Raw genomic sequence first — 7818 nt, forward strand, 5'->3', positions numbered from 1 at the left:
GTTTACGGGGGGGGCGGGTACGCGGCTGCGGTGCGCAGGCGCCGGGCCGGGTTGGGCCGGGGGGCGAGGGATGAGGCGTCTTCCCGGGGGGACCCGCCGCTCCGGGGCACAGCCGCCAGGCCCGGGGAGGGCGCCGCCGCCCTAGCCGGCTTCCATGGCGCACCCGGCGCGTCCCGGGCACCCTCGCGAGGGCTATGGGTCCTGCGGCCGCAGCGCCAGGTACAGCGCCTGGCAGGGCTCGGCCCGCGGGTCGGTGGGGGCTGGACGCGGGATATCCGTTTAACGCCAAAGCGGAGGAGATAGGCGGGCGCAGGGCGCTGCCCCAGCGGGGGATGGCTGGCCCGCATCGCGCTGACGGGTGCGGCTGTAACTGGGGCCTTTGCAGATGCCACGCTCCTCGAAGTAGTCACCGCTACGCAACCTGCCTGGTGTCGGTCCTTCCTGTGTGCCGGCGGCCTTGGGCAGGTTCCTTCAGCCCTCGGTGTGCCACGTTCGTCGGTTGCTACAGGTTGAACAGGAACGGTCTGCAGAGCCTGTCAGTCCGGGGGGGGCGCGTCTCTTGCTGCCTCTCGGCACGCACGTTTCCTCTTGGCCTTCCCTTCTGCTGACAGTTTGTCCATGAGCACTGTAGGTACCTGTGGCACACACATTGACACAAATCCCCGCCGGCCAGGCTTTTGTGGTGCGAGTTTGTCCAAGGCAGAATGTTATGCATAGCTATTGTTACGTTTGTCTAAGACAGACGAATTCAAACTAAAGCATGTGTGCTTAATAAGATTCCTTCTCTAACAGCCCTCATTAGAACCTGAAACAACTTAGTCTCTACAGAATGTTATCTGAGAAAAGGACTCTGGAGTTTGCGTTATATCATTAGTTAAATGCAATGTCTGTATGCTTCATTCAGCCTCATGGCTACTATGAAGTGCAGTACTGGGGATTTATTGCATATACCAAGCCGCAAATTGAACATACCCTCAAAAGAGAAAGTTTTAACATTATTTCTAAAAAATCTAATTTAGAATTGCCTTCTGAACTAGTATAGTAATACTACCTGTATGTATTCCTCATATTCTGTAATGAAATACAAACATTTTATGAAGGCAGGACAAAAAGAATAACAGAAAGATGAGGTAATTAAAATGGATTCATTTTCTTTTCTTTTAAATTCTTTCAGTTCTGCTTGGAGTCTTTGAGATACATGTTCTCTAGGGCCTTCTGTGGTGCCATAAAGGCTGAAATACGTTAAATATTTCTCTTGCTATCATAACAGTGAGAAAGGAGGCTTTAAATTGAAGGCAGGATAACAGTGACATTTTGGGGCACTACACAGGGTAGTTGCAATAAGATAATAACACCTTTGAAGCAGAGCAAAGTTTTTAACCTACTCGATTTTTTTTGCCTGTCCTTCTTATACCACCTTTATGCAAATCACCACAAGTGGGGGTTTTTTTCCAATTTTCTTCCTGTGCTTTCCCAATTTCAGAAATTCTCCCTCCTTTCCAAGTCAAACATCTTTAAAAAAATATGACTTTCTTATCATGCACAGAACTGAGCTACTGGACTGGTCGCACTAATTTCTTCAGAGGGTTTTTAAGCACAGTCTTTCACCAAGGTGTGAAACCTCTGACACATTGTCAAGATTATATTAAGAAATAAAATTACTGTCTGAAGTGAATTTCAGTTACATACATTTGCATTGCAGGAATTTTCCAGCATTCAACCATTTTGATCTCATCGCTTTTGACACCAGCAGAAGGCAAAGCACTGTTAGTAATCTGATCATTGTTCATTGCCCTATTCAGTTCGTTCTTTATGCTTTCAAAAGTCACATAACTCCAGTGACCCATCTCAGTTTAATAGAGTTGGTATAATTTTGCCATGACCCATGCTGTGCCAGTCCCTTTATAGCCACTTTTGTTGGACACATCGTTAACTTGTCCACCTGTAGCACCTTTGTTGTCATTTAACTTCAAAAAAAAAAAAAAAAAAAAAAAAAAAAGGAAAAAACCCCACCTCAGTGAATAATCTAATAGGTATTACAGAGATCTTTGTATACAATGGCAGATCAGCTATTACCCGATTACAACTGCACCATCTGCTATCTTTCCTAGCAATGTTTTTTATCATGTTGTCCTTTTGCACATGAGCTACTTGGTAATAATCCAGATCTTGCAAATTGTTTTCATTGGAAAGCAACATATTTATTTTCAGGAAACAGTCTACTAGTGCCCTGAACATAAGAGAAAGCAGCAGAAGGCAATTTCTTTGCTTGTAGTTCCAAGTCTCTTTCCAGCCATAACTCTTTCCAAGAGGTTCCTGAATTACTTTCTTAGCAGCCTTCCCCTGCCGTACTGGTCTTAAGTATGGTGCACACTTCTGAGTGTTAATTACTAGTTCTCCAGTTGTCAAAATGTAGAAGGGAGTTATATTGCTCCATACACTTAACTGAATAAAGGAGTTATTTGATATGATAGCAAACGAACAGGTTTTCTCCCATGCTGCAGGGTAGTATTTGCTCCTGTCCAAAGCTCAAAAGCTGAGATATGTTATAGCAGTAGGCCAATAACTATGCAAGCAAAGTCTCACAGGAGCATCTTTTTTTTGGCTGGGTATGTCTGTTTGAATTTTCTCAAGATACTTGATTTAAATTATTTTAAAATGCAAGCGGTTTATTTAGTTTGTAAGTTACATAACTTCTTAGAATGTCAAACAAACCAGAATTAGACCTCTAAAAGAAATATACAAAAGCAGCAGTTGCATTTATCTGCTGAATTTGCGACACTGAACAAGCTTATTTTTTTCTTCTGTTTCACGAAAATTCATAAATATTACATTTGCACCTCCTAGTAATTAGAAAACTGCCTTTCACACCACATTTTCTGTGCTTTTCCCCAGGATGAACAGCAGACTGCCTGCTCACAATACCCAGGATTTGCCAACATCAATAGTCCAGGAAGCTGCATTGATAGGTCATTCAAAGCCTATTTGTTGTAAATTACTGTGAACTAGTATCCTTAGCAAAATTTAAAACTTAGTTCTTCTGATCTTTTCTATTTCTTACTGTAGTAAGAATTATTTGACTTCTTCAAATGCAGAACAATAACAGTGAATAATCTAAAATTTTCTAGTCCCACAGTAAAAATGCACATCCTTTTATTGACAATGTCTGATTTTGACACCAGTTTTTCCTTTTATTTCCCCCCTTTCCTTGCTTTAGTTAGTACAGGAGCAGTAACATGTTCCACTTTATCCCCTTTCCACCAAGTTTAAGATAAGATCATTCTCTTTCCCCACATAAAGACTCGTTAGCAGCTGCCAGTCATTTCAAACAGCAGTTGCATGTCATACTCTAGAACACAGCAGAAAACCATTCAGTTCCACAGGTGAAAGGGACTGTGGCTTTTAAAATCAACAATACAGCTTGGTGAACAAAGGTGAGGTTCTGAAGACAAAGGATGTTTAGCTGTTGATTGTAAGGGTAGATATTAGTAGAGACATGAAACATAGATAAACCACTATTAAGAATTATCTAATGGAATACACAGCTTCGAGACTGAAAAAAAGCCATTTTATCCCAGAAGACAAGACGGAGTTGCAATTGTTTGCAAAGATTTGTGTACACCATGGGGAGAAAAAAATATCCTCGAATGAGGTTTTGGAGCGCTGGAGGAAAACAAACTACGATAGCTAGCACAAAACAGCCCTTTTAGACTTATCTCCCAAACTAGTTTGGGCAGTTGCCTATGGAACTTGCCTATGGAACTGCTGCTAGAGTTACTAATCCTCTCAATCTCACTGGAGCGAGATTTCACTCCAGTGCTATTTACCTTATTTTTTATGTTCTGTGGAGGCAAACATACAGTAGTAACTGACAGTAACAAATAATTTTATATTGCATAAATGCTCATTTGGTATTTATCAGGGCTTATTTTCTGTGTATTTGTAACAGAGATGAGAGATCTGAGAGAGCATCAATTATTATTTTAAGAAATTTTTATTCATATACGTAATTTTCTATATCTATTCCTATAGCTTTATTGATATGCATTGTAGTATGCATGGGATATATCATGCATTAAAAACCTGTACAAGTTTCTTGTAAAGCTCGTTTCTGATGTGTTAGATTTCCTCTCTGATTTTCCAGTAAGGTTGAGCACTGCATTTCCTATGCAGACATGTTCTCCATTCATCTCTACACTCTGTGCATGTTCAATAACCAGTTGTTTTAAGTACTTTTCTTGCCAACAATGGTGATATAGCATTAAGTAGCAGGGGAGCGGGCATGGTACAGTTTGAATTTGATATTGCTAAAATTTTCCAGGCCTTTGGAGAAGAAATCTTATTAAGCACACATGCTTTAGTTTGAATTCATCTGTTTTAGACAAACGTAACAAGAGCTATGCATAACATTCTGATATTCCTCAGCCAGCACAATTCTTGATCCTATTGTAGGTTTTATGAAAGTGGAGTGAAATTACAATTTCTATATAGATATATTATTATATATTATGTCAGTATATTCCTAGCCTTCATGCCCTGCCGACACAGAGAGGCTTCTGCTCCCAGTGCTCCTCAGGGAGAGCGGTTGGGTATGTAGAGAGACAACTGCAGTGGCATGGTTCAGTCCCAGCCTTAGCTACAACAGATGCAGAAACTGCTCCTGAGTGCTTGCCTTTGACTTTGTCACAGTACAGAAAAGAAAGAAAAAAAAAAAAAAAGGGTAGGGAGCACAATAGACTATTCCAGTTGGAAGGAACATCAGCCTCACTTCGTTTCCCAGGAAGGTTCCTCCCGGAAGCCTAGAAGCACATGAAAAAGAAGGGATTGTGTGCATGCCAACATGGGTTTACCGAGGTCAAACTTTGTCTGACCAATCTGGTAGCATTTGATGAGATGATTGCTTCAGTGGATGAAGGGAGAGCATTGTCATTTATGTTGTTAACTCCTCCTGCAGTGGGGATGTAATAGCCCATCCACCAGTAAAGGCTGCGGGTCAATTGTCAAGAAAGTAGCTTTGCAGAAAGGACCTGGTTACTGTAGAACACTTTGTATATTGAGCTTAAAGACATGGTAGTATTTGCAGTATAAGGGAACTCTTTCCCAGCTTTACAGATCTGCTATGCCCTCATTGCCTTTATGTGCTTTTATTAGGAAGAATTGAAAGTTGTTGTAGGGTTGAATTGAAATGTTAAAGGCAAGTTCAAGGTTTGCATGTCCTACCTTGTGACACACAGATTTACTAGGGAATTGAAGAAGGCAAACACTAAGGAGTATGTAGCCTCCTGTTACAAGCCAGTGAAGTATGTGACAATGCTGGAGCGGCGCTGTCCCGTTCGCATCAGTATCATAACAATGGTCCTATGGATTGGGAAGGAGAGTTTATTGCCTTCAATTATTTCTTCTCCAAAGCCCAAATGTAATTCAAGTTCTTCAGAACTAGTATCTGTGAAACTTGCTGACAACGTATTGTCATGTACAAGTTTATGTGAAGAATAAGGATCTATTACTGCCAATAGAAACTTCTACCAATAAAGTAGAATTAAAACTCCAGCCAACTAGAAAATACCCTTTCCATGTACTTATTTAGGTTTTGTTACACTGACACAGGTTGCCTGTCTTCTATTATTTGAGTATTTCTATACTGAGCATTCCCATATGCCATTTGGTTTTCTTCAGCTGCACTTTGAAAGAGTTCTCATTTGAATCAGAAATTGAAGCAGGCAACTTGATCTTCTGGCACTGTCCTTATCGTTTCTTGTCAGACCACCGTTTAACCACTATTAACTCACAAAGATGTTTTCCACCAATAAGTAACTTGTGTTGTTATTGAGAGAATAAATTATCAATGCATTGAGGACAGAATGCATTAGAACAATATCTGTCAAAATTAGCAGCATTCATGCAGGCAATTATCAAGAGGAAAAATAATGCCTAATAAGACTCGTGGTTATCTGTAGCATAAATCTGTATCAATAAAAATCAAATCAGGTTATAATTGTCAATGTTTATTACACATTAAGAGCAGGGTACATTGAGAGAAACACACAATACTTTACCTGATACTTTGTACTATTGCACTTACACAAGCGAGGCAAGTTTTATTTAATCTACCTGTAGATCCCAATCTAACAAACTGCATTTGCTGTCCCATGCTCCCTTTACAGACTATGCTCTTACCTTTTGAGAGCTCTTTGCCTAACCCATTTTAGATATCTCTCTTAGCACATGATTAATTGCCCGGGAAGTGCAAAATCCCTTTCACTGAGTGTAAGGGAAGCCTGTACTCATGTGTAAGTCTCTATTTGTTAGATGAGTCCAAGCTACTAAAACCCCCACCAATTTTCAGCCTGATTTTAAGATTTGAATTCAACTTGAAGTGTAACTATTCTTTTTATTACAGTGGGATTACACAAACATGTACAAAAAAATAACATTGTTCCAAATAAATTAACTATAACCTCCACTTTGACAACTTCCCCCATACTTCCAGAAAATACTTCACGATACAGCAAAATCCCAACCAATCAAAATCTCTCAGTTACTATTTACATATGTTGCACATATTTAAAATTAAGAAAGTGTTAATAGTACACACTCAAGCACTCAGAAGCTTAAAAATTATACAGGCAACGTCATTATGAAATCTTAGTCTGGCCCTCTCAAATACTGATATCTAATTACACAGCTTTTTCCCCCCATCTCACTTGTAAGGATGAACAATGCCCGCATGAATGGGTAGTGCTTTACTACCACTCCTATGGCCAAGCAAGATCTTAAATCTAATCTAGGTTTTATACTCAGTATAGAATTACGCATTTTCCTGTTTCTTCTGCAATAATACAGGTGGGTCTGATTAGTTCAGAAATTACTGCTTATGTCCAAAACTGACATGTCCCTGCCCATGTCAGGGGGGCTGGAACTAGATGATCTTAAGGTCCTTTCCAACTCTAACCATTCTATGATTCTGTGATTGGAATGAATGAATTTTTATGCTCAGAAAACTGAAGACCAGGGAGATGAACAACCAGAAGCATTAACTAGTTCTGAGTATACAGTCTAAAATGCTTCAGGACTGTTTGGAAATATGCAATACTACATAGTTTCATATATAAGTACAGTATTTACTGACTTCAGTTGAAACTGACAGCTCAGCACTTCTGAGAACCAGATTCAAGAAAAATCACATTTAACTTCATATCTGATTTTGAATATCCAGTAGCAGAATATCTTGGTTTGCTATCTTTCCTCAGCATTACTTAGAGACTATATTATACAACAGTATAGAGAACCTATGTTTTCTGACGCAGTATTAGCAAGATCGTAATTTCCCTCTCCCCTATTTCCCATAAGTATTTATCTTCCACTACATGCTAAGGAATCCTATAAATACTACCACCATTTACAAACCATACCTACTCAAACCATTAGGTCCACAGCACAAAGCATAGTCTAGTAGAGGACAAGAATGTGCTACAATGTAATTAAGTACTGCCACAACATAACTCTTGAAAAAAGGACAAAACAGTTATATAGTCATTCTAAGCATCTAAGATTAGATGTAACATTAGAGCCTGCCTTCCATGCCAGGCTTTAGCCTGAAGATACAGTAATTCCATTTAAGATTTTCTTCCCTTTTACTTGTAAATTGATATAAATTACATAGATCTTTATTTAATTTCCTTTATGTATTTCCATTTGCTGTTTTATCTTCATGTTTTGAGTAGTCAGTATTGTAGTCCCTAAAACCTACCAGTTGTTAGACAAAAGAGGAAGAGATATTTTCTGTTCAAGATTCATGTCTAAATGTGGAAACAGTTC

Source organism: Strigops habroptila, chromosome 6, assembly GCF_004027225.2.
Source record: "Strigops habroptila isolate Jane chromosome 6, bStrHab1.2.pri, whole genome shotgun sequence".
Taxonomy (NCBI): domain Eukaryota; kingdom Metazoa; phylum Chordata; class Aves; order Psittaciformes; family Psittacidae; genus Strigops; species Strigops habroptila.